This window comes from Schistocerca gregaria, chromosome 2 (genome assembly GCF_023897955.1).
Source record: "Schistocerca gregaria isolate iqSchGreg1 chromosome 2, iqSchGreg1.2, whole genome shotgun sequence".
Taxonomy (NCBI): domain Eukaryota; kingdom Metazoa; phylum Arthropoda; class Insecta; order Orthoptera; family Acrididae; genus Schistocerca; species Schistocerca gregaria.
In genome coordinates, this window is record NC_064921.1 from 84,171,907 (window position 1) to 84,199,607 (window position 27,701).

A 27,701-nucleotide genomic window follows, 5' to 3' on the forward strand; every position below is an offset into this window, starting at 1 on the left:
ACTCGGACTGACGCAGCCTCACTCGGACTGACGCAGCCTCACTCGGACTGACGCAGCCTCACTCGGACTGACGCAGCCTCACTCGGACTGACGCAGCCTCACTCGGACTGACGCAGCCTCACTCGGACTGACGCAGCCTCACTCGGACTGACGCAGCCTCACTCGGACTGACGCAGCCTCACTCGGACTGACGCAGCCTCACTCGGACTGACGCAGCCTCACTCGGACTGACGCAGCCTCACTCGGACTGACGCAGCCTCACTCGGACTGACGCAGCCTCACTCGGACTGACGCAGCCTCACTCGGACTGACGCAGCCTCACTCGGACTGACGCAGCCTCACTCGGACTGACGCAGCCTCACTCGGACTGACGCAGCCTCACTCGGACTGACGCAGCCTCACTCGGACTGACGCAGCCTCACTCGGACTGACGCAGCCTCACTCGGACTGACGCAGCCTCACTCGGACTGACGCAGCCTCACTCGGACTGACGCAGCCTCACTCGGACTGACGCAGCCTCACTCGGACTGACGCAGCCTCACTCGGACTGACGCAGCCTCACTCGGACTGACGCAGCCTCACTCGGACTGACGCAGCCTCACTCGGACTGACGCAGCCTCACTCGGACTGACGCAGCCTCACTCGGACTGACGCAGCCTCACTCGGACTGACGCAGCCTCACTCGGACTGACGCAGCCTCACTCGGACTGACGCAGCCTCACTCGGACTGACGCAGCCTCACTCGGACTGACGCAGCCTCACTCGGACTGACGCAGCCTCACTCGGACTGACGCAGCCTCACTCGGACTGACGCAGCCTCACTCGGACTGACGCAGCCTCACTCGGACTGACGCAGCCTCACTCGGACTGACGCAGCCTCACTCGGACTGACGCAGCCTCACTCGGACTGACGCAGCCTCACTCGGACTGACGCAGCCTCACTCGGACTGACGCAGCCTCACTCGGACTGACGCAGCCTCACTCGGACTGACGCAGCCTCACTCGGACTGACGCAGCCTCACTCGGACTGACGCAGCCTCACTCGGACTGACGCAGCCTCACTCGGACTGACGCAGCCTCACTCGGACTGACGCAGCCTCACTCGGACTGACGCAGCCTCACTCGGACTGACGCAGCCTCACTCGGACTGACGCAGCCTCACTCGGACTGACGCAGCCTCACTCGGACTGACGCAGCCTCACTCGGACTGACGCAGCCTCACTCGGACTGACGCAGCCTCACTCGGACTGACGCAGCCTCACTCGGACTGACGCAGCCTCACTCGGACTGACGCAGCCTCACTCGGACTGACGCAGCCTCACTCGGACTGACGCAGCCTCACTCGGACTGACGCAGCCTCACTCGGACTGACGCAGCCTCACTCGGACTGACGCAGCCTCACTCGGACTGACGCAGCCTCACTCGGACTGACGCAGCCTCACTCGGACTGACGCAGCCTCACTCGGACTGACGCAGCCTCACTCGGACTGACGCAGCCTCACTCGGACTGACGCAGCCTCACTCGGACTGACGCAGCCTCACTCGGACTGACGCAGCCTCACTCGGACTGACGCAGCCTCACTCGGACTGACGCAGCCTCACTCGGACTGACGCAGCCTCACTCGGACTGACGCAGCCTCACTCGGACTGACGCAGCCTCACTCGGACTGACGCAGCCTCACTCGGACTGACGCAGCCTCACTCGGACTGACGCAGCCTCACTCGGACTGACGCAGCCTCACTCGGACTGACGCAGCCTCACTCGGACTGACGCAGCCTCACTCGGACTGACGCAGCCTCACTCGGACTGACGCAGCCTCACTGGCGAGCTCATAGCGCCCCTTAAATGCAACCTTTCTCCCTAGTGGGAAACTGGAGACACCAAAGCTGCAATTGCCACAGCTGCGCCACCGCCAGAAACGGAGGGCGACTGCTTCAGAGAACGCGCTGCGGCGCGCTCATCAAAAGATAAATTTTTACCATGGCTCAGAGATATTGTTGAACTGTCAAATTCCAAAAATAGTACTAGTATAAATACTGTTAAGGAAACGTAATGTCAGAGGAGGATGTCCCAGGACAGCTGTTTGAGCAGGGGCAATTTCTCAACACAATATAAGAACCATAACCTACAGTCTATCTCGCAGTCGGTAGGACACTATAAATTTCCATGGTTTCCCTAGATATTTATAATCTGGATGGCTGCCAAAAGTGCGTATTGTAGATCCTGGGACCGTTTCTTTGTAATGGATTTAGCCAGTGTTCTTCCTTATTACTCCCATAATCGTCCTTCTGCTGCGTCACTAATAACTTACTCGTTATTGGGACATAAGGGTTTAATGTTCCTTCCTTCCTCCCGTAAGAGTTCGTACGTGTATAAAAACAGCATAGATAAGTCAGCTGGACGCCTGCAAAGTGACTGGTGTGAAATTGCATACCCTGTAAGCTTTGTAATCCTTCTGTTACAGTCTTAAGACTGTACACTGTTGATAACGAGGCATTTTCAAAGTTTCTCCCACATCTCGTTCTACCTAGCTTCTATTAAGCTTGACTGGATAGCAAGCCGTAAAGGTTGTATCAAACTTTACCATGATTATGAAACTTAATTTTCGTTGGCTAATGCATACTTCTGTTCATTAAAAACTTGGCTCATAGTTGTATCATGTTGGAGCTTCATGATGTCTGCTCTCTGCCTTGATCTGTTAGTGACCATGCAGTCCACTACACTGGTGATCCTGTGGGCAAATGGTTGAGGGCAACCACGTAATGCGAATTAGAGGTTACCAAACATAAAACACAAGCGAAATCAGTCATGACGTACGGTATTGGCCAGATTTCCTATCAAGATTCATATCGCAGTATCGTGTACATCTTTTGGCACATTTTCGAAAGAGCTTGTTGGCTGTAACCTTATTCGAAAAGGTTTCCAGTCCTTTCCTTCCAGAACCTGAGACACGGGTACAATAAGCAAGGTACGGCTACTGATTGGTGGTCCTTAATCCCATAAAATGAGTTCATCTACTAAGAATGCCCCAGTTTGAAGATTACCGTTACTTGTGCTGCTAGTTAATCTCCACTTAAAATACTCAAATTTCTTAGTGCGTTTTTACACTACGCATCTGGGTAGGTGTCCAGAAGACCTAAACTAGTCCACTTACAACGGTCTCATGGTCTTGCAGCCGAGGTAACAGTCGCAAGTTTAGGTTCAGAATCTGCCGCTTGGCCGCACTCTCAATCACGAAAAATGCGAGTTACGCAGCTGAACAACCACTGCCATCACAAAAACCAAGCTCTCACCTCCCTCTGCGCTGGACAAAACATAACCCATTTCAGCAGATACCAATATCGCGTCTCCCACCACCACCATGCCCACCGACATCACCAAACTTCAGCCAATGGAATCTCGAGTCTGCCTTTCGCGTGCAAGTGCTCTACCAACTGATCTTCCCAAGCACGCGACTTTCAAAGGTCGCGAGTTCGAGTCTGTCCGAAACAGTTCTAATCTACCAGGAGGTTTCTTATCAGAGCACACTCCGCTGCGGAGCGAAAATTTCATTCTTAATCTTGAGTAGCTGCCACTACATAAAACTCGGATGACAAAACTTTGACGCATTGTTGTTAATTATTCTTCCGGGTTATATGGCCGTGTTACATGGAATTCTTCCATTCTTAACGTCGAATACTGCGTCGGACATGGCTGGTCCTGCTAAGTCCTGCCGACTGACAAGTCGGGCGTCGGAGAGCGGCCTAAATACCGAGGAAAGTGGGCGTGGTCTAGGTTGCATATAGTAGCAGAGAGAAAACTAGTCAAAGATAAAATGTAACTATCGATGCCGGCCGAGGTGGCCGAGCGGTTCTAGGCGCTACAGTCTGGAACCCTGAGACCGCTACGGTCGCAGGTTCGAATCCTGCCTTGGGCATCGCTGTGTGTGATGTCCTTAGAACTACTTAAACCTAACTAACCTACGTTCTAGGGGACTCATGACAATAGAAGTTAAGTCCTATAGTGCTCAGAGCCATTTGAACCATAACTATCGATAATAGTCCGTCATAGATAAAAATCGCTTATCGATTCTGTAACGCCACTGTTCATATCTCGCGTAATTTCAAAGCCTCTTCTTTTCTATTAAAATTATCTTCATGTTTAGAAATTTCAATAGCCTCCCTATACAGTCGTGCATAATAGTTCGTGGTAGCAGTTAAATTTTCTGAAACTACAGTATAAACTACAGTATCACCTGACGGAAGTGCATTTTCCGCAACGGCCGATTTATCTATTTTTCCCAGTGGGCGAGATTTTCATGCTCCTTTACCCTCGTATTTACTTCTTTTCGTAGTACCAATATAGTCCTTGCAAAAAGTACACGGAATTTTGTACACACCGCTAGATGATAATGGTGGCCTATCTTTAACAGAACGTAGTACTTGTCCTATTTTTCTGGTAGGTTAGAATGCCGGTTTCACTTTACCTTTCATTAGTAAGGTTACAGATCGAATCGGCAAAATTTTGTTGAAACAAAGACACCATGTTCTTCCATTGTTGTGTACCATCCTTGTCCTTTGGCCTGCTGTAATTAGGTCTTATAACTCTATTAATTTCTTTGAGTACCCATTCTTTTCGAAGGCTTGTTTCAGATGTGCAGTCCTGTATACAGATGTTCCGGCGTACAAATCCGTTTTGTCCTGTCCACTAAACTTCTGATTACACCTATTTTTTGTAGGGGGTGATGGAGTTCTTATGAAAGTATCTAGCAATGTGTGCTCTTCCGAAACACTTTGTTTTCGACTGCCATTGGTCTGTCTCATGAGTAACACATCGAGAAACGAAATGGCCTGGTCTTTTTCCACTTCAATGGTAGATGAATTTGACTCTCTCAATAGAATAAATCCTAAAATTCAGTTTAAGGCTTTCTACCGTGTGTCCAAACCACGAATGTGTCTACATAACGATACCAACAATGTATCGATATTTAGATTTTATCTTTGACTACTTTTCTCTCTGCTACTATGTGCAAGCCAGACCACCCCACTTTCTTCAGTATTTAGGCCGCTCTCTGACGCCCGACTCGTCAGTCGGCAGGACTCAGCAGGACCAGCCATACCTCTGAGGATGTCCAACGTAGTATTGGACGAAATGTAAGGAATAGAATAATTTCATGGGCCACGGCAATATAACCTGGAAGAATTATCAACAACAGTACCATCCGGTCGTAAAAGCCTTCATTGCACTTTAACTGTGTAATCATTCGTGTAGGAATGGTGGCCCAATTCCAAACAATGCGTCATTTTCCATGTGTTACGTCACTCTATTTGATACCATGTATGACACTACTATCCCTTTAAACATAGATCTACGACTAACACTGTGCGTTTTTCGCACATCCACTCAATCTCGTCAAATACTGTCGACAAGGTTAATATGTTAAATCTCGTGCAGTTGCCAGTGAATCGGTACATGGTAACTGTCATCTGGTACCTCATACCAGAACATTTGCACACATGTTATAGTAACTATCACAGTATGTTTACTAGTACTGAAATGAAGGTCGCTACTCCTGATTAAGGTTGCTGTGCAATGCCATTGCCCACTATTACGCCCACTGTTTTGACCTGATTAAACCATAATCGTTTTGTCATAAATATGGTTGATGGCTATGGGAGACGGCTGATCAGAACTTCACATGTGGCTTGTCAATTCACTTGACCACAATAATAACTTCATAGAACGTGTTACCACAGAAGTGTCATATGTAAGGGACATAATTACAGAAAGCAGTCCCTGTGTCTACGATAAGATTTCGTGATTGCAGCCGCATCATGTTAACTTCTTGTCACGATATTTCGGCTGGCAATCGTCCAGCCATCTTAAGGTAAGTGTCCGTCACTGGCGGCTGCAAGATCCCGGAGTCTACTTTATAGCAAAAAATGGCCGCGAAAACGCATGCGCATTGGCCTCCGTACAAGAGCGTCCTCTACAAAAAGCCGCGCCCTCTGGAGCTACTGTTCTACTGTTCTACGTGCGGAGTGCAGGCGCTTGCGTAAAGGTGAAACATGTCCGCCCTCTGTTTTTAGCGGTGCGGGCGCGCATTCCGACAGACACCAGATGTCACCAGACGTGTCATTAGGAATAAACTGTCTGATCTCTCTCTAATTTCCTCCGAAAGAGTCCGAAGCCTTGTACATCGTGATGGCGGTTTTCAACTGAACAAGATTTTGCACCAGGCGTATCGGCACAGATTCTTTAATTACTGAATCCCAGAAAGTTTTGGCTGGGGCCAAGATTTTCGTGGCAGAAAAATCCATAACGTGTCCTGTGGTAATACAGTGCTCGGCTACGGCCCACTTACTGGGCTCCGAAAGGCGAGTGAGGTGTTGGTGTTCAACGCACCTTTCATGTACTGTGCGTCTCGTCTGACCTATGTAAGCTTGGCCACACTGGCAAGGAATCTTATAATCACGGCCTTCCGCAGAGGTAGATCGTCCTTTACTGAACCGAAAAGGGCACTAACCTTCGCCGGTTGTCGGTTTATTACTTGATGTTTCCTTAGAATCCGGCCCATTTTATATGAAAGGTTGTCTACTTACGGAAGGAACGCCCTGGACTTGGATAGCTCCTTACCTTCTGGATTTTGTCGGTGGTCACGTTTCTTCCTTCTTAACGCTGTTCTAATGAGATGCAGAGAGTAACCATTACCTCTCTAAATATTCCAGCTCCTTTGTAAAGCTGTCTCCATCAGAAACAACATGAGCCCAGTGCACCAACGTTTTAAGAACGCCGATAGTCTTGAAGGATGATAATTCGACGCTTGCAGGTAAAGGTCCGTATGTGTTGGCCTACAGTGGACGGAATGGCCTAATGACCCATGCAGTCTCTTAGTAACGAAGACGTCCAAAACCAGCAATCGACCATCCTTCTGTATTTCCATCGTAAACTGTATATTCTTGAGGGTTGCACTCAGGTGTTACAAGAACCATTGTGTTAGAAGTATTGACCCTGGCTGTTATGTCACAGCAGGACAAGTGTCACAACAGCCAGGATCAATATATTTGAATGTAAGGGGGCGTTCATAATGACACGAGCCGGATGCATAATTACAGAAGTAGTTTTAAACACTAAAGCATCACATGACGCTTCCAATTAGGAACTTTTCTGTAAATGCTGAACGCTTACGTCACGAGAAGTACAGTTGCATCTGAGATGTGAATGGCGTTGATAATCTAGCTTCATCGGAAGTCACGAACTGGGTTGGAGGAGGGGGTTCATGCTCGGCCTTGTGCGACGACGCTGCTGTGCTAATACGGGGAGTGTCTCCAGTACCTCCTCCCATTCATCTGTGCAGAATGTGCAGAATGGAGCGAGACAATGCCACTATCTGCGGTATCGCCTCACGTAGACAACTTCGGTTTAGCAACACGACCTTAAAGACGGTACCATATTTACCCTGTAAGACTTTCTTGTTTGCTATTCTTAGTGAGTAATCGCATACGTAACTCGATTCTAAACGCTTAGAGTTGACGCTTCGGATACCGGACTGCGCTTCTTGGACTCGCGTGTTATCCTTCAGCTTACTGCATCAGTATTCCTTGTCTCAATTTAGCCCATGAATATTCATTCAACTTTGAACATGACTGACATTGCAGAAACCGCATACACAAATTGGAAAAATATGTAAAAAAATTTGCCAACCTTGACCAGGTTTCGTCACCTCTAAGGGTGACTTCATCAGAAGGTAAGGTAATGACCTACAGTGAATTTTTTCCCTTTATTGTGATTTTAATACCCGTATAACAGGCAGGCTGGCTGAAGAGCAGTGTATTGTGCTGCTTCCAAAGATAGTACAATGATAAAAAAAGACATCAGTTGGAACAAAACGGCGGGGAAAAACAGTAGACACAGGAACATAAAAAACATGAAGCCGTTCACACTCGATGACAACCCACACTACAAACTGTTGACACGAAGCACAAACACTGCAGATGTCGATGGCACTGGTGAACAATGGAGTGTGACGGTGAACGGTGAACGCTGAACACTAAACACGACGACATACATGAGACACTAATGGCAATGATCTCCGGCGCGCGAATGTCCACATCGCAGGTCCTCGGACTCGCACATGCTAAGTGGGGAAGAAGGGTGCGGTGGGGGGGGGGGGAGAGAGGGGAGAACAAATATGCCAATTTCTGAGGGGATGGGAGAAGGGGTAGAGGGATAGGGGAGGGGAAGCCTGGGGGAGGAATGGGGAGAAATGGAGAAGGGATGGAAGGGGTGAGAGAAGGGAGGGAGGGTGCCCAAAGGATCAAACACAGGAAGAGAGAGGGAGGATCAAAGTTGGTAGGAGGGGTAGATGGAGGGGAGGAGGGCATCATCAGAAAGAGGGAGCTGGCGGAAGCCACCTTGGGAGAGGGTAAGGAGGGTGGAGAGATGGAGACCAGGTAGGACGTGGGCAGGGGTGGGAGAGGATGGGCGAGACAAGCTGGTGAGGAGGATCGAGTTTACGGGAGGTGTACAGGATCCATACACTTTCAAGGAGGAGGAGGAGGAGGAGGAGGAAGAGGAGGAGGGGGGGAATGAGATGGCACAGGATCCGCATGGGGGAGGGGAGACGGATGCGATAGGCGAGGTGGAGAGCATGGCGTTCAAGGATTTGAAGGGATTTATAAAAGGTAGGACGGCGGAGATCCAGGCTGGATGGGCGTAACAAAGGATAAGGCGGATGAGTGATTTATAGGTGTGGAATCTGATGGAGGGGTCCAGACCCCAACGTACGGCCAGATATAAGCTTGAGCAGACTGAGTCGGGATCGTGCCTTGGCTTGGATTGTCCGGAGATGGGTATTTAAGGGTGGGGGTGAAGGAGATAGGATGGCCATAGATCTTGAGATAGAAATCAAGGAGGCGGAAGGAAGGGGTGGTTTTGCCTACAATGATCGCCTGAGTTTCAGAGGGATTGACCTTGAGCAACCACTGGTTGCACCAAGTGGTGAACCAGTCAAGATGGGATTGGAGATGATGTTGGGAGCGCTGCAGGGTGGGGGCAAGGGCAAGGACGGTGGTGTCATCGGCAAACTGTAGAAGGTGGACAGGGGATAACGGCGGCGGCATTTCCGCCGTATATGAAAGGTATAGAAGGGGGGAGAGGACGGAGCCTTGGGGCACACCAGCGGAGGGAAAAAAGTGTAGGAATCCGTGTTATGGATGGTGACACAGGAAGGACGGTGGGAGAGAAAGGAGCCAATCAGACAGGCGTAGTTAATGTGAAGGGCGAAGGTTTGAAGCTTGAAAAGGGGACCGGACTGCCATACGCGGTCATCAGCACGTTAGAGGTCCAGGAAGAGGAAGATTGAGGAGCGACAGGAATTAAGCTTTTCGGAAAGGACATTCGTGAGTTGAAGGAGAAGAAAAGGACGGCCGAAAGCCACACCGGGAATGCGGCGGGTGAGGATAGATTCCAGGACCTTGCTGAAGGCTGATGGGACGATAGGAGGAGACGGCGGACAGTGGTTAACCAGGTTTAGGGAACATCAGGATATGGGAGGTTTTCCAAAGGTCGGGGTAGCTTCACGAAGGTGATGGTAGGTGACACGATCGTGACTAGGAGAGGTGTTGCGGTTTGTGTGCAGTGTAACAATGAGATCCTGTATAGTGAAAGGGGCATTGAGTTCCATGAGTGCAGTGTTGTCCAAGTACTGGAAAACAGGTGCGAGGGTAGGGACAGAGGTGTCAGTTCGATCGCGGACATCTGGGAAGAGGGAGTAATCGACTGGGGATCATCGATCATCAGAGATTGCCTCTTACCTCTCCCATGTCTTTTCAAAGTGATTGGCTTTACTAAGGGTGTCAGGGAAGGGGTGATAATGATGAAGAGGATAGTAGGGGGATGGTTTAGTTCTACATCCATACTCCGCAAGCCACCCAACGGTGTGTGGTGGAGGGCACTTTATGTGCCACTGTCATTACCTCCCTTTCCTGTTCCAGTAGCGTATGGTTCGCGGGAAGAGCGACTCTCTGAAAGCCTCCGTGCACGCGCTCGAATCCCTCTAATTTTACATTCGTGATCTCCACCGGAGGTATAAGTAGGAGGAAGCAGTATATTCGATACGTCATCCAGAAACGCACCCTCTCGAAACCTGGCGAACAAGCTACGCCGCGATGCAGAGCGCCTCTCTTGCACAGTCTGCCACTTGAGTTTGCTAAACATCTCCGTAACGCTATCACGGCTACCAAATAACCCTGTGACGAAACGCGCCGCTCTTCTTTGGATCTTCTCTATCTCCCCCATCTGGTATGGATCCCACACTGATGAGCAATACTCAAGTATAGGTCGAACGAGTGTTTTGTAAGCCACCTTCTTTGTTGATGGACTACCTTCTAAGTACTCTCCCAATGAATCTCAGCCTGGTACCCACCTTACGAACAACTAATTTTATATGATCATTCCACTTCAAATCGTTCCACACGCATGCTCCCAGATATTTTGCAGAAGTAACTGCTACTAGTGTTTGTTTCGTTATTATATAATCATACAGCAAAGGATCCTTCGTTCTATGTATTCGTAATACATTACATTTGTCCATGTTAAGGGTCAGTTGCCACTCTTTGCACCAAGTGCCTATCCGCTGCAGATCTTCCTGCATTTCGCTGCAATTTTCAAATGCTGCAAATTCTCTGTAAACTACAGCATCATCCGCGAAAAGCCGCATGGAACTTCCGACACTATCTACTAGGTCATTTGTATATATTGTGAAAAGCAATGGTCCCATAACACTCCCCTGTGGCACGGCAGAGGTTACTTTAACGTCTGTAGACGTCTCTCCATTGATAACAACATGCTGTGTTCTGTTTGCTAAAAACTCTTCAATCCAGCCACACAGCTGGTCTGATATTCCATTGTCTCTTACTTTATCAGGCGACAGTGCGGAACTGTATCGAACACCTTCCGGAAGTCAAGGAAAATAGCATCAACCTGGGAGCCTGTATCTAATAATTTCTGGGTCTCATTAACAAATAAAGCGAGTTGGATTCCGGAAACAGCGATCGTGTGAGACCCATGTTGATTCCTACAGAGTAGATTCTAGGTTTCCAAAAACGACATGATACTCGAGCAAAACACGTTCTAAAATTCTGCAACAGATCGACGTCAGAGATGTAGGTCTATAGGTAAGGTGACGGAAGGCTGACCAGAACTTGGACGAGTTGATAGGTAGGGTAGAATTTAAACAGGTGCATGTCTGCTCGCGGCTAAGAAACACCGGGACTGGCAACAAATTTCGAATGTGTTCCTGGAGTTGCCAGTGGCGTCAGAGTGTAACGTGCCTTCCTCCACACGCGTGACCCGGACAGAGACGGCGGGATTCACGGAGGAGGAGGAGGAGGAGTAGGAGGAGGACGGCCTGTGGGGGTAAGGTAGGATGGTGGGGGTGGATGGCGACAGTAGGGGTGTGGGCCTCCAAGGCCTCAGAAAAGGTCTGCTGGAGAAAGGAGGCGGCTTGGGTTACGTCGTCAGGGTGGTGGTAGGTGAAGGGGTGGGTATCGACCTCGGTGGAGAGGGTATCCCAGTAGGCATTCCAATTGGCACAGGAATAGTCATGGACGTACTTTGGCGGAGGGTTATTAGGAGGGTCCGGGCGGCGGCGACGATTGTCTGAAACGGTGACGAGGACAGGGAGATGGTCGCTACCAATAGGCTCCAGGACATCCACCGTTACGTGGCCAAGAATGTTAGGGGAGGAAAGGAGAACATCGGGAGTGGAGTTGGATTAGGCGTGGGTGTGCTGGGGATGGGGATGAGTTTGCCTTGAAGGAAGGAGAGGAACCGCTAGCCACTGCAGTAACTGGGTGGCGGAACGAATATGAATGTTGAGGTCGGCGGCGTTCAGAGGAGAGAAGGTGCTGTCAATGTGGGAGCCGAAGTCGAAGGGAATAGGGGCGTTAGGGCGCACATAGATGGTGGCGCAGGTGACAGTCTCTTCTTCCCCTGGCCTTACCAAGAATCAGGTGTTTGGTGGGGTCGGGAATGAGAGATTGGAGCCGAACTGGGATCTGGTGGTGGTGGTGACCAATGACAACTCCGCCACGCGCAATTGGGAGGGGATTATTGGAGTGGTGAAGGAGGTAGGGCGATATGTGGACGGTGTGGTGAGGTTGGAGAAAGGTTTCTTTGAGGAGGAAGGCATCCATGTGGTGGGTGGCAAGGGTGTGCAGGAAGAGGTTCTTGTTTTCAGGAAGGGAGCATATGTTGTTTAAAAGGAATTTAGACGAGCATGTCAAGACGGGAGAAGGTGAAACGGGCCTGGTTGTAGGAGTAGGTGGCATACATTTTGAGGTGGAAGACGGAACGGGCGGTGAGGGAGACTTGTTGGAGGGTGTGAGGGCGCTGGAAAGGTAGGACAATGGTAAGGAACCTGATGTCCTCAGCAGTGGGGGGAGGGACGAAGGGAATTGCCAGGGGGGGTGGGGGCATCCCGAGGACAGACAGGGACAGTGAGTTCAGGAGTGGTCGGCGGGGGTCGGGCCTTACACTTTTGTGAGTAGGTGGGATGGGGAGATAGCAGGTATTACAGGAGGGAGAGGATTGAAGGTTAGAGCACTGCCGGGGGATGTGCGCTTGCGTACAATGCGGGCAGGTTGGGGCCTCGCAGCACTCGGCTGTTGGGTGTGCGTTATACCGCAGACACCTCTGGCAGTGCAGGGATTGAGGGGGAGGAACAGGACGGGTAGACATTATAGCGCTGGTTGAATAGGAGGGCACCCTACTTCAGGAGATGGTCAATGGAGGGGGTGTCCTTGGAAAAAACATGCATAAGGCGGGTGGAGCCAGCCGAGTTAAAAATGCGGCGGACCACCCGCACCTCCAGCATGGGATGTGCCTCGAGCTCCGCCAACACCATCTCCTCCGTGATCGTCGGGCTAATCTGAGTGATCACGGCGGTGAGGGTTGGCGGGCGATGCGGGGGTTGGGGTTGGGGTTGGGGTTGGCAGGTAGGAGATGGAGATGGAGCAGGGGTGAGGGAGGCGTTGGGGCCAAAATGGGTGATGGGTGATGGGATGATGGGGAGGTGGGAGAGGATGTCAGTATGGAGGGTGGGGCTGGGGGAGGAGATGAGAACTGAATCCCGTCTGGGAGTAAGGAGGGAGATGGAGGCACCAGGGAAGTGTTGGAGGAGGAGGAGGAGGAGGAGGAGGAGGAGGAGGAGGAGGAGGGAGCAGGGCTAGGTGGGGAGACATCCATGGGAACCTGGGGTGGGGTAAGGAGGATGGGGTGGGTCTTTCTGGGAGCAGAGGAGGTGGTGGTGCCGCTAGGGCGCTTAACGGCGGCAGAAGGGTTGTAAGTAGGCTGTTTAGGTTTTCTTTATTGGTAACGCCGCCGCCACATAGCGCTCTGTAAGAATGCACATGGCACAGCCAGTGATTTTCAGTGGCTGGTTTGCATTGTTGTCTGCCGTTGTAGTGTTGGGCAGCAGCAGCTGGATGCTAACAGCGCGTAGCGTTGCGCAGTTGGAGGTGAGCCGCCAGCAGTGGTGGTTGTGGGGAGAGAGATGGCGCAGTTTTGAAATTTGTAAGAACTGATGACATGAACATATATATATGTTAAAATACATTGTTTGTTCTATATTAACATCTTTCATTTGCTAACTATACCTATCAGTATTTTGTGAGGTAAGTGATTTGTGAAACAAACTACGAAAGTCACTAACATCTTCTTTACTCGAACTACTGCAATACAGAGAGCGCCACTACTGCCAGCTAACTAACATTAACCTATATGAATCTTTGACTTTCAGTAATCCCTACAAGAGAATGGCCCTGACTAAGATTGTGCTTAAACTGACAATATTTTTTTAGCGCAACGCAGTCTTGTATAATTGTCCTAAGGGGAGGTTTCACTTTGTCTCCTGATTTCATTCCAAATTTTTTATTTTATTAATCAGTGATTGGCTATTCGTTATTGACTAATTATTCTGAAAAACGTATGATTCGTTAAAATCTTTCTGTAAAGGGAACCTGGCTAATACGTGATATCCACTACTAATGCTGTTTACTATTGGACGGATAGGGTGGTTTATTTTATGTACTTCGAATTGAGAACGAAGTTTGGGAGTATGGGGGTTCATGTTTAGATGTGCTGTAAATGAGGCTAAACATTTGCTATAGCCCTTTCAGAGAGCTGATAACATCTGAATTTTTAGAGGCTAATAATGTATCTGAAATAGAGGAGGACCCTACTCCTGGTATACAAAAAGAAATTAATTGTTGTAGTAAGAATGAATATATCTGTGAAACCTTATAATTTTTAAAGTACAATGACGCCGTAGTTACTAAATCTGACAATGCATGGATACTTTTGATTAATTTATAGCACTGTCAAAGTTAGAGGGCTGACAAGAAAAATTGTTTTTACTGATAAGATTGGACTAGATAGTATGAACATGGAAAGTACTCAATACACACACACAGACAGACAGACAGACAGACAGACAGACAGACAGACACAGAGAGAGAGAGAGAGAGAGAGAGAGAGAGAGAGAGAGAGAGAGAGAGAGAGAGAGAGAGAGAGAGAGAGGTTACGGTTACGACAAGTTGGGAAACGGGACCTAATTTCTAGTAGTTTACTGTCGAGTTGAGATTATCACTCACAAATGTTTTATTCGTATCTTACAGAAACTAGCAGTACGGCAATAAACGGCCTTTGACTGCCATTAGCGGCGTGTTTAAAAGTAATATATAGCAATGCAGCAGTTTACTTTAGTAGCATGTTTAAAAAATTTAAAGAACATTAGTAAATACAGAACGTTGTTAACAAAGTATGGCGAGGTAATGAAGCTACCAACACCGCCAGTGAAGCTACCACTACCGCCATTAAAAAAAATCAAATGTCTTAGCAAATACACGATTAATGGCAATAAGTGTCCTGGAATATCATTAGAACATAACAGATATGACGGACCCATGTAAGGCGGCCACAAATCACCCACTCAGGGATGCTCAGGCTAGGCAGAATACTGACCAATTTAAATACGCCCGTAAACATAATTGCCACTCACAGGCTGGTCACTGCACCGACTTTTAGCCAGCGAAAACTTCTAATAAGATGGCTTAACTTGCTGACAGAATTAGAGCTAACCTCGTGCAAGGAAACATTACACAACAGTTCTGAGGGACCACATGATCAACCAACAAGAAGCATGAATTTACTCATAACACACGGCAGAATAACGAAACAATTAAACTGCAAAAACTACACCTCCCGACGGGCAGTAACGAGAGGAGGAGGAAAGATCACTGTTTTCAATTACACCGGTGCCGGGAACAGGAAACCCGATCGCCGGAGGCCACAAGGCAGAAGAGACGCAAGTTAAGTTGGTGGAAGATTTAATCATTAAGTAATAAGTTTGCGTACCCAGTAATTTTGCTCGAACAAGCAGTACACGACCTCCGATGGCAAGGGTCCACACATCCGACCGCGCCTGTTTGCACAAGCCACGTTCGTGTATGTTCACTGTGCAGTATATAGATTCCTACGATATTTCCGTGCTGGACGCGTTTTCTGAAAAGGACAATCCCTGGCGTTCAACAGCTTACACTTCCTACTCTGCTCTTTTCCAAATCACTCCCTATGGGCTACCTGTTATTGTTCACTTCTCTGAGGATCGCTGCAGCAGTGGAACCTAAACTGATACCTCCAGCTTTAACTTCTAATTACGCAGCTCCAAGGAACTCGAAGCTTCATTCTGCTGTTTATTCTACAGCCCTGTCACGTTGTAGATGTCAGGAAAATGGCATCCCCAAAATGGAACTTCCCATTTTTAACCACCATTCGACGTCGCGTTGACGTAGGCCAGAGCACCTAATAAATAGTTACCACAGGAGGACATTGTGACTGCACCGCAGTGATGGAAGAGTGCTGTGAACTGATCACTACAAGCTTAGATCTCGACCCTTCGTCAAGAGTGCCCTCCAGGGTCCCAAAAGACACCTTCACCTCCTCTGTTAGTTGAAGCTGAGTTTTCTAAGAAATACACAAACCAATATCATTGGTCAACTACCAGTAGCCTTCAGTTTAAACCACGAGTAGAAAAAACCACGCACCCTCTTCAGTTCCAAGTGCTGCTCTATACGCCCCTGCTCATGACGCTTAAAGGTTCACATATCTTCAAATACACCACAGAGCTCTACAGAATTTCAAATTACGCTGAAAAATTTCGTAATACGTAATTTGTAACACGCAAGTGCAAGAGAGAGGCTTAAAAAAACCAATTAACCACGACAAACGTCTGTCAGAATGCTCAGAAGTAGAGGCATTTTTGTAACTCAGGAGAAAATGGAATTAAATCCTAACCCTCCTGACCTTCGCAGTACAAACTCACAGTGATCGTGGTGCATCGTCATTCGCTTACTTCTGCCCTTTTTTTGAAAACAGTAAATACGTATTTTTAATTTAGCAGTTAATTACTGAACATGAACCACCATATGGCAACCAAAAATCATTTAGTTACAACGCTATTGCATGTTTTGCCTACTACGTTTTTCTGGTCAGTTTTCGAAATAAGAAGAAACGTACCTACTCACATCTGTCTTAAAGACTAAAAAATACTGTAGGTTTGAACAAAGGGGGGCGGGAGGGCGATTACTTGCAACGGCAGTTCGTTGAAATGATAGTCAAGTCAGAACAGCCGACAAGATCTCCTGAACACTACGACACTTGCAGCACTAGTTTTTCATAGCAGTAATTTAGACTGCATCGTTTTCAAGAGACATTGTGATTAGACAACTTTCAAATATTACCAGGCGTCAGTGTGCGGAGTGAATTATGGGTACAGTTTCGTTGGAAACATAGGCAGTAACACTGCTTCCTTGAGCTACAAAGATAATTCCTTGGCTGGAAAGGAAACAAAGCGAATCTAACTCCAACATAGGACTTAACGATCACCGATGGAAAAAAATCGACGTTCGCCTTACACCACCACACCCCGTAACAGTGTTCCCAGATAAGTACCCAGGTCCATCCAGAAGGCATAACTACGGCTACAATGAATTAATACGGTCTGGCGGACCAGTTCTCCTTTTTATTCCCATCAGAAGGCTACTGACCATCACTAAGTTGTGACCCCTGCGATACCTATGCTTCTGCCTTCCAGACACTCAACTGGAAGTATTACTTTCTTTGCAGCTCTGTCTGCTTGTGAAAGAAGCGACTGACATTAAGCTTAAGAAACGTTAAGAGTGCGAACATAGGAAAAATATTGCAAATTTTGATTTGAGGCTTTAATAATTTACACACGAAAATTTTGGGTCCCGAGCAATTCAATAAGGTGTAAAAGTTAAAAGGTGAAGTTCATAAAATTAAAGTGAAATCTGTAAGAAAAGTCGGAGTGAAATACTTCTGTAAAACGAAACGTGCAGATATCAACATAATTGTAACAGCAATTGCGAGCGTAAATTACCTCTGTAAAACCCATTGTGGAGATAGTACCAACGTATCACTTAACTGCAAGTCCACGGGAAGCTCGTGAAACCATAGAGATATAGCGGATTCCAGTGTGACCAACTAGAGCACTCGAACTCGTTCCCAAACATAGTTGTTACAGTTGGAATGTGTCTGAAAATACAGGGGATAGCCAAAATAATGTGAACAGTGGTAGTAATGGGAAGGTTGTGTTCGATGGTCAACATCGCAGATAAATGAGTCGCGCTGGAATGTACCTGTTTAGTACGGACTAGGCATCAGTGCAGGTTCTTACCGAGTACTATGAGCGCAAACAAAGTTAACACCCGGCACGGTGGCTGATGGGAGCGACATTAAAGGGATTTCCCATTTACAGTCAATCCCGTCAGCCTCCGTGCCGGGTGTCAACTTTGCGCGAACAGTGAATGCAAATACGAACTGTGCACCAAACAGAGGCCGATGTCGACGTGCAGTGAAAGCCCCAACAGAGTTCCAAAGATAGCAGCTCGTGGGGGCCCGATTAGCTGGAGCACCAGTAACCAAAACAGTTGCTCTTGAAATATTCAGTAAGTTGGCTGTTTCAACAGTCATGACAGCTTAGCCGGCCGGAGTGGCCTTCCGGTTCTAGGCACTCCAGTCTGGAACCGGGACATCATACACATCCATGCCCGAGGCAAGACTCGAACCTGCGACCGTAGCGATGTCCTTAGAACTACTTAAACTTAACTAACCTAAGTTCTAGGGGACTGATGACCTCAGAAGTTGAGTCCCATAGTGCTCAGCCATTTGAGCCACGACAGCCTATACAAAAGATGGAGAGACCTCATCGTGTAAACGTATTAGGGGGGCGCAAATCAAATCAAAACTAAATGACAGATCGTCGTGCGCTAACACGAATTGTGTCAAAACACACTACTGTGCCGGATAAAGTGAGAGCAGGGCTCAATAGTCATCTTAGAGACCTCATGTCTATGAATATTCGCTTTATGGAGTCATCGGCGAACAGTGTCGATAAACGAGCCATTAGTGAGGAACACCAACGCAAAGAAGCGTAGAACGTGGTGTCAGGAACATAAATCCTGGCCGACTGATTAGTGGAAACACGTCATATGGTCCGACGAGTAAGAGTTCCATTTATTTCCCACATCGGGCTGTGTTTACGTCTGGAGAACGACAGAAGCACCCTACACTCCTGATTTTGTTTCCAACGGTTAAGCATGAAGGTGGAAGAGTGATGGTATTCTGCTGGTCCCTACTATGGTATGGCTGCCCAAACATTACTCTCAAAGGCCGTGTTACTACACCGAACTATGTGAACTTTTTAGGTGAGTGGTCCCCAACAATGACGTCATATTTCAGTATGATAATGCGTCCCTTCACATAGCCAGGACAGTACAATCGTGGTATGAGAGCATGCAACTGAAATGGAGCGTTTTCCTTGGCCAGCATAGGTCACGAACTTAAACATTGTCGAACCTTTATGGGCAATGTCGCAGCGCAGACTCCGGAGCAGATTTCCGCCTCAATCGTCATTACAGGAGTTAGAGGTTCTGATCGAAGAGTGTGTAGTCTCCAGTGGAATGTTATGCCAGTTATCCAAGAAGAATCGCAGCTGTATTACGGGTAAATGGGAGTCCGATACCTTATTAATAAACCATACCCAAGGAAGTATACGTGTTAAAATTACGGCTAAAGATTGACAGTGGTAAAATATTGCACGATGACATACAAAACGAACGACAGGAGACACCACAATAGTCACCACAATAACTTAACACCTTATGCCGGTCAGAAATCTACATAAATAAATCACTGATTCATATTATGGGGAGGAAAACCCCACAGTGCATATATGTCGCAGTGACAGCGGTTCGGCACATCTTCGAAGATGACGCAGCTACACAAGACGTGGGCCGCGACTAGGAGCTAAAAAAACTACCGACCTGAAATAGTTAGCGGCAGATTACGCAACAGTGATAAACTCTGTACTGTGCTTTCCACGAAGGAGTGGACCGATGTCAGCTTCTTGAGCAGCGGCAGGAGGGGAGGCCTCCCCCAGCCGGTTTAGTCTCGAGGATCCACCCAGTCCATTCTCTGATCAACAATCAGACACATCAGACTTCACCGCAAGCAGTAGTTGAAAGCAGACATGGTATTACGATCTCCTGAAAGTCGAAATGACACCAAATTAGGTGATTGCAGTGCCGGGAATGAACTAACAGGGGGACTGTGTATATTACGTTGCAGAATAAGCGTAGTATCTTACAGGTATCCAAAGTACATACCTCACGATCTGTTGCACAAAGATTATTACTTTCAACATTAATATGACATAAAATTATAATGTTTACTTATCACTAAGATATAATTCTACACTACTGGCCATTAAAATTACTACACCATGAAGATAGCGTCCTACAGGGGCGAAATTTAACCGACAGGATGAAGATGTGTGAATGCTCTGAAAAGCTGATCATTTGCATATCACAGCAAGGTTGGCACCGGTGGCGTCACCTACTACGTGCTGACATGAGGAAAGTTCCACGACGTTTGCAGCAGCATGGACTATCAGCTCGGAGGCCATGGCTGCGGTTACCCTTGACGCTGCATCACAGACAGGAGCGCCTTCGATGGGGTACTCAACGACGAACCTGGGTGCACGAATGGCAAAACGTTATTTTTTCGGATGAATCCAGGTTCTGTTTACAACTTGATGATGGTCGCATCCGTGTTTGGCGACATCGCAGTGAACGCACATTGGAAGCGTGTATTCGTCATCGCCATACTGGCGTATCACCCGGCGTGATGTTACGGGATGCCATTGGTTACACGTTTCGGTCACCTCTTGTTCGCAATGACGGCACTTTGGACAGTGGACGTTACATTTCAGATGTGTTACGACCCGTGGATCTACCCTTCATGCGATCCCTGCGAAACCCTACATTTCAGCAGGACCGCATGTTGCAGGTCCTGTACGTGCCTTTCTGGATACAGAAAATGTTAGACTGTTGCCCTGGCCAGCACATTCTTCAGATCGCTCAACAATTTAAAACGTCTGGTCAATGGTGGCCGAGAAACTGGCTCGTCACAATACGCCAGTCACTACTCTTGATGAGCTGTGGTATCTTGTTGTAGGTGCCTGGGCAGCTGTACCTGTACACGCCATCCAAGCTCTGTTTGACTAAATGCCCAGGCGGATCACGGCCGTTATTACGGCGAGAGTTTGAGTACATAGATCCTGAGAAATCAGTACTCAGTTAAAACCCAAGTAATACACAACTGGCCATTAAAATTGCTACACCAAGAAGAAATGCACATGATAAACGGGTATTCATTGGACAAACATATTACGGCGAGAGTTTGAAAGACAACTGGAGACGTAACAGAACAACAGTTATAGGCTACAGCTGCTGTCCCAGAACATACTGTGCTGGTATGAAAGACCTTCTCCTGCACCATATCCCTGGAAATACGACTATATTGTTCTAAACAAAGAGGGACATGTGCGTGTCAGGAAGCTATTTCTGTTTTAACTAATTCCTTTGCCAGTCTGCAATAGACTTGTTGTGACTTTATTTGCAGCAGATCCGTCGAGAAAGCATGAACTCTTCTCGGGTTTGTCGCCGGATTGTATTGTGTAACTCGCACAATATTTCGTCGATGCAACTGCTCGACATCATCAGGTGGTGGTAGCTCCTGTTATCACTGCTACAAGGTGCTACTGATGATAATCGCACGGCGGCGACGGAATTCATCATGCCGGGAGCAGGCAATACGCGTGCGCGGGAAGACGCTCGTAGTTGGAGGAACGCGGCGCTCCTGGCGCCCCTGCTGGGAGCCGCAGAAAGGCCATCCGCGCGTGCGCTGTGGGCAATGACTGTGCTGCCGGACGCTCTTGTGGTTAAAGTCAGAACTAAACCTCAGTTGCACGTTTCGTCACTTGACGGAAACAAGAACTTCCGATCCCTTTTTTTTTCGTTTTAATGGCAGCCAGTGCTGGATTCCAAGCGGCGCTTAGTTGAAAACGTGCATCCCTGTTGATAAGATGGTCCGCTGTCCGGTTATGTATGGTCTCCTTGACAACACAGTCCCAGAAAGATGGCGCTGGGGATAAATTTTCCGTCTGCCTGGACACGGGACATCGTATGCTGTACGAACAATGCGTCGAGCACCATCGTCACACACGCCTGGGGCAACCTGATAAATCAGGGGTAGCGGAGCAACGTTCTTGCACGGTTCGGCATGTCTGTCCAATGTAACATTTTCCACATAGGAAACGTGGCGTGTATAAAATCCCATGCCAATGTGGAAAATCTTACATTGGACAGACATGCCACTCGTCTCGAGGCAGTGCTGGCTGCATTTCCCACGCTGGGGCAGGTGTCAACGTTGTATTACTAACGAGAGAAACAGCTCTGCACTCAACAGCGAAGCAACAGAACGAGAAATTTTGTTCCTGCTAGTGGGTTGTAGTGCTGACTTCTCCAGTGGTGTCTCCCTTAATCGTTCTGCACATCAAGTCCCTCCACCATTAAAGCTTCGTACACGCTTTGCTGCAGGCAGGTGCAGAGGTGACTCAATTTCGGATTGACTTATTGTGATGCAGTCAGCTTACAGAACTGCGCAGTACATTTACTTAATGGATGCCATTCGCCCACATACACAGTGCCATAGTGGTGTGGAAGAAACTGAGTAGGAACTTGAAGGTAAGGATAATGTAGTTCGATAGCGCGCCTCAACGTCGCTCACTCACGATCAGACAGTAATTGTAAAAGCGCTCATTTCTCCAAAGTTTCACTTGCTCATTTCCGCATGAAAACTGAAACACAGAAACCAAAGTCTCTTCAGATTTCTTCTTTTTTTCCTCCTTCTTTTCTTTTGGGTCATCAGTCTACTGACTGGTTTGATGCGGCCCGCCACGAATTCCTCCCTGTGCTAACCTCTTCATCTCAGAGTAGCACTTGCAACCTACGTCCTGAATTATTTGATAGACGTATTCCAATCTCTGTCTTCCTCTACAGTTTTTGCCTTCTACAGCTCCCTCTAGTACCATGGAAGTCATTCCCTCATGTCTTAGCAGATGTCCTATTTCTTCCTCAAATTAAGGCCGGTGTTTGATGTTAGTAGACTTCTCTAGGCCAGAAATGCCTTTTTTGCCTTTTGATGTCCTCCTTGCTCCGTCCGTCATTGGTTATTTTACTGCCTAGGTAGCAGGATTCTTTAACTTCATTGACTTCGTGACCATCAATCCTGATGTTAAGTTGGTCGCTGTTCTCATTTCTACTACTTCTCACTACCTTCGTCTTTCTCCGATTTACTCTCAAACCATACTGTGTACTCATTAGACTGTTCATTCCGTTCAGCAGATCATTTAATTCTTCTTCAATTTCACTCAGGACAGCAATGTCACCAGGGAATCGAATCATTGATATCCTTTCACCTTGGAAATAAAAGAAAGGTTCAGGAGTGGAATTAAAATACATCATTGCTTCCTCGATGTACAGATTGAAGAGTAGGGGCGAAAGGCTACAGCCTTGTCTTACTCGCTTCTTAATACGATCACTTCGTTCTTGATCGTCCACTCTTATTATTCCCTCTTGGTTGTTGTACATAATGTATATCAACCGTCTCTCCCTATAGCTTACCCCTACTTTTTTCAGAATCTCGAACAGCTGCACCAATTTATATTGTCGAACGCTTTTTCCGGGTCGACAAACCCTATGAACGTGTCTTGATTTTTCTTGAGCCTTGCTTCCATTATTAGCCGTAACGTCAGAATTGCCTCTCTCGTGCCTTTACTTTGGCTTTAGGAAAACTGATCGTCACCTAGCGCGTTCTCAATTTTCTTTTCCATTCTTCTGTATATTCTTCTGTATATTATTCTTGTAAGCAGCTTCGATGCATGGGCTGTTAAGCTGATTGTGCGATAATTCTCGCACTTGTCAGCTTTTGCCGTCTTCCGAATTGTGTGGATGATGCTTTACCGAAAGTCAGATGGTATGTCGCCAGACTCATATATTCTATACACAAACGTGAATATTCGTTTTGTTGCCACTTCCCCTAATGATTTAAGAAATTCTGATGGAATGTTATCTATCCCTTCTGCCTTATTTGACCGTAAGTCCTGCAAAGCTCTTTTAAATTCCGATCCTAATACTGGATCCCCTCTCTTCTAAATCGACTCCTGTTTCTTCTTCTATCACGTCAGACAAATCTTCACCCTCATAGAGGCTTTCAATGTATTCTTTCCATCTATCTGCTCTCTCCTCTGCATTTAACAGTGGAATTCCCGTTAGACTCAGCATACAGGAAAGTCAAAACAACCTTTGGTGACATTAAAAGCAACAGTGGTAACATTAAGAGTACGTCTTTCCGACAATCATACCTTTTTCGTTGTCTTCGCATTTTTCCTGCAGCCATTTCGTCTTAGCTTCCCTGCACTTCCTATTTATTTCATTCCTCAGCGACCTGTGTTTCTGTATTCCTGATTTTCCCGTAACATGTTTGTACTTCCTCCTTTCATCAATGAACTGAAGTAATTCTTCTGTTGCCCATGGTTTCTTCGCAGCTACCTTCTTCGTACCTATGTTTTCCTTCCCAACTTCTGTGATTACCCTTTTTAGAGATGTCCATTCCTCTTCAACGGTGCTGCTACTGCGCTATTCCTTATTGCTGTAACTATAGCGTTAGAGAACTTCAAACATATCTCGTCATTCCTTAGAACTTCCGTATCCCACTTCTTAGCGTACTGATTCTTCCTGACTAATGTCTTGAACATCAGCCTTGTCTTCATCACTACTATATTGTGATCTGAGTCTATATCTGCTCCTGGGTACGCCTTACAATCCAGAATCTGATTTCGGAATCACTGTCTGACCATGATGTAACCTAATTGAAATCTTCCCGTATCTCCCGGCCTTTTCCAAGTGTACCTCCTCCTCTTGTGATTCTTGAACAGGGTATTAGCTATTACTAGCTGAAACTTGTTACAGAACTCAGTCTTCAATTCCTTGTCCCAAGCCCATATTCTCCTGTAACCTTTTCTTCTACTCCTTCCCCTACAACTGCATTCCAGTCGCCCATGACTATTAGATTTTCGTCCCCCTTTATATACTGCATTACCCTTTCAATATCCTCATACACTTTTTCTCTCTTCAGATGAATCATCTCAAAACCATGTCGGATGTACGTACAGGGATGGATCACGAATGAATCACTAAATTGGGAAAGCTTCGTGCATTGGCAAAATATGACAGCCAACAAATGAAAGATCAAGGAGGCTATTAATAGATCGCAGACTTCAAATAAAAGTACGCGAAAAGAAACTATCCCACAAGCTCAGCCACCAATTCACCTTGCAGGAACACGACTCACCCCAGTAAATGTGTGCTGATCTACACACATAGCTACGGGAGGTAAATCCTTTTCCGTTACTCTGGCAAACGGGTGGTTGCTGCTGCTGATGGAAGTGGAAAAAGATGGTACTTCACCTTCTCTTGTTGTTTTGGTACGAAGGAAAGCAGATGGAACCTTGAGCCACAGCGCCTACCGCAAGCCAACGCATATATATATCTGTATCTGCAGGCCACAAGCTGCCATCATCCTGCACAATGCAGTAGTGCATTATGTACGTTAATTCATAGAGCACATGTGGTATCTGATCTTCAGAGCCTGTCAGTCTACAAAAGTTGTACTTCACTCGTCTCTCAGAATAACCGTTTTGTCCGAACACTGTTACATAATGCATTCAGGCCCAGGCGAGTTTAATCTTTGGAGCAGACTGAAGATACGAACATAACACCCCCCCCCCCCCCACTTTGATTCAGTCGAGGACTCTTCCAATCGTTGACTACATGGCACCAAAATACCGCAAAAAGGCCACACATTCCATTCCATATCTTCCATCTGCAAAACTGAAAAACCTTTTGGGTTTGGTTAAGGATGACCTTGGCCTGAGGAAATGTGGTGTGGACAAGATTCCTTATCAGTGTGGGGCATCGTATATAGACTAGACATGCCGCACAGTGCAAGAACGCTGCGATGAACATCAGCGTCACACACGCCTTCATCAACCGAAAAAGTCGGCAATCGCGGAACACTGCCTGAATACAGGACATCGTATGATTTATGAAAAGACGGAAGTTTTATTCCCTGCATCATGTTTCTGGGATTGCGTCGTTAAGGAAGCAATACATGTCCCTACTGACGACATCATCAGCTGTACGGCTATGGGATTTCAACTGAGCACAGCCTGGAAGCCTGTATTTCCTGCTATTAAATCACGACGCGAAAATGAAGAAGGCAGAGGGAGTTCCAATATGGAAATTCATTGCGCATGCACGATTTCCGCGGCTGTGCATTCTTCGCGCGTGTGTTCTATAAGCGGGGTAGACCGCGGATACAGTCAGTCGTACCTAGCCACCAGCAAGGTTGAACCACCTGAAGATATCGGACACTTCCTCCGAGGAAATACTGTGGAATTTGCACAACGTGATTCGGCGGCAAACCCGTGGAGACTATTCACAACTTCATTATCGATGGTAACAATGGAAATGAAAAACAACTGAAATCATCCGCGGTTGCCAAGGTGTCGAATTTTAGTACCTTGCACAAACATAATTATTCAGTATGAATGCCTATATTTCTGGGAACAAAACGTTGACAGAAACATAAGCTGATCCACAATCGAATGTCCTTGCAGTAGGCAAATCAGTTACAAAAATCCAGTTTCAATATATACGTTTCACTGTTCACTGACGTTCTTTGTCACCAAACTATTGTTTAAGGAATGCTGTGTCTAGAGCCAACATACATCCTCATGTAAATACGTCCATCCGTTGTGGACACAACAGAAAACGACGCACATAGACATAGTAAGTCTAATAAACGTTGTGCTCCAAACACAGTTTCGTCCTAATCGGCTCCCTTAATTGAATGCGCCGAAAGTAATGGCTAGCATCTCGTACACGGGCAGTCCTTGAGTCCAGAATCCTGAGTGTGTGTTTCGCAAATACAGCCTTCCCCTCGAATATCTCATAGGATGGTAGCCTTAATCGGATTCTATAACTCAATCCGAGGAAGATAGATTTCTCAGTCGGCCTATCAGAATGGACAACTCAGCTTCCGAGTCCAGCATCCGAATCCTAGCAGTCTTGTCCAACTCCTAACAGCCAGCTGGTAGTACTTCCTTGGAGAGGCGGAGCATCAACGGTTTCTACAACCCTTCTAAAGCACAATTTAATTTACGGTTTTCCATTCTGTTTTTCCTCTTATGGCAAAAATTGTAATAGCACTGCATCCTTCGGCTAGTTAGGTTTAAGTAGTTCTAAGTTCTAGGGGACTGATGACCATAGCTGTTAAGTCCCATAGTGCCCAGTGCCATTTGAACAATTTTTTTCTAAACAACCACCACCCCTGAGCCTACTGTGTGCGAAGACTGCAGTGCTGCGCTACTTACTGAGGTGTTGGAAACGAGAACCTCCGAAATGTGCAGGTATGGAGGCGGCTCTCAACTATGGTGGCTTCTCCTTTGGAGGGGCAGCGCCCCAGCGCTGACATCACCGAAATTCCACAACACCAATGGGATCTAAGAATAATGTCCACTTTCGGAATCTAAAAGAAATGTGCGAGAATTTTTGTGGGCCACATGGTTGTTCCGCATATCTCAGTATCATGGAATAACTAAATACGCTACTGGCCATAAACGGGTATTCATTCGACAAATATGTTAATCATCATTTCTTCTTGGTGTAGCAATTTTATACTAGAACTGACATGTGATCAAATTTTCACGCAATTTGGGTGCATAGATCCTGAGAAATCAATGCCCAGGCGTATGAAGGCCGCTATTACGGCCAGAGCTGGTTGTTCTGGGTACTGAGTCTAATCTTGATGAACTGTAGTATCGTGTTGAAGCTCTGTGACTGGCGTATTGAGACGATCCAGTTTCTCGGCCACCATTCACCAGACGTTTTCAATTGTTGAGAGGTGTGGAGAATGTGCTGGCCAGGGGACTGGGGGGTTGTGTACAGTGAAATTAGTCATTTGGCCAGAGCACTATTGTTTCACTTTCGATAAGCCTCATTAATAGTTTGCATGCGATCCTCTACATACTGCTACATTGTTTACTACTCGTAGACGTTAAACAGTAAACAAGGTAACCACAATGTTCACAGGTCTTGAAGACTAGGAAGGTACGTCTGGAACATAAACAATTAGACGGTGTGTTAAAATAGTGACGGTTAGAACAACAACAACA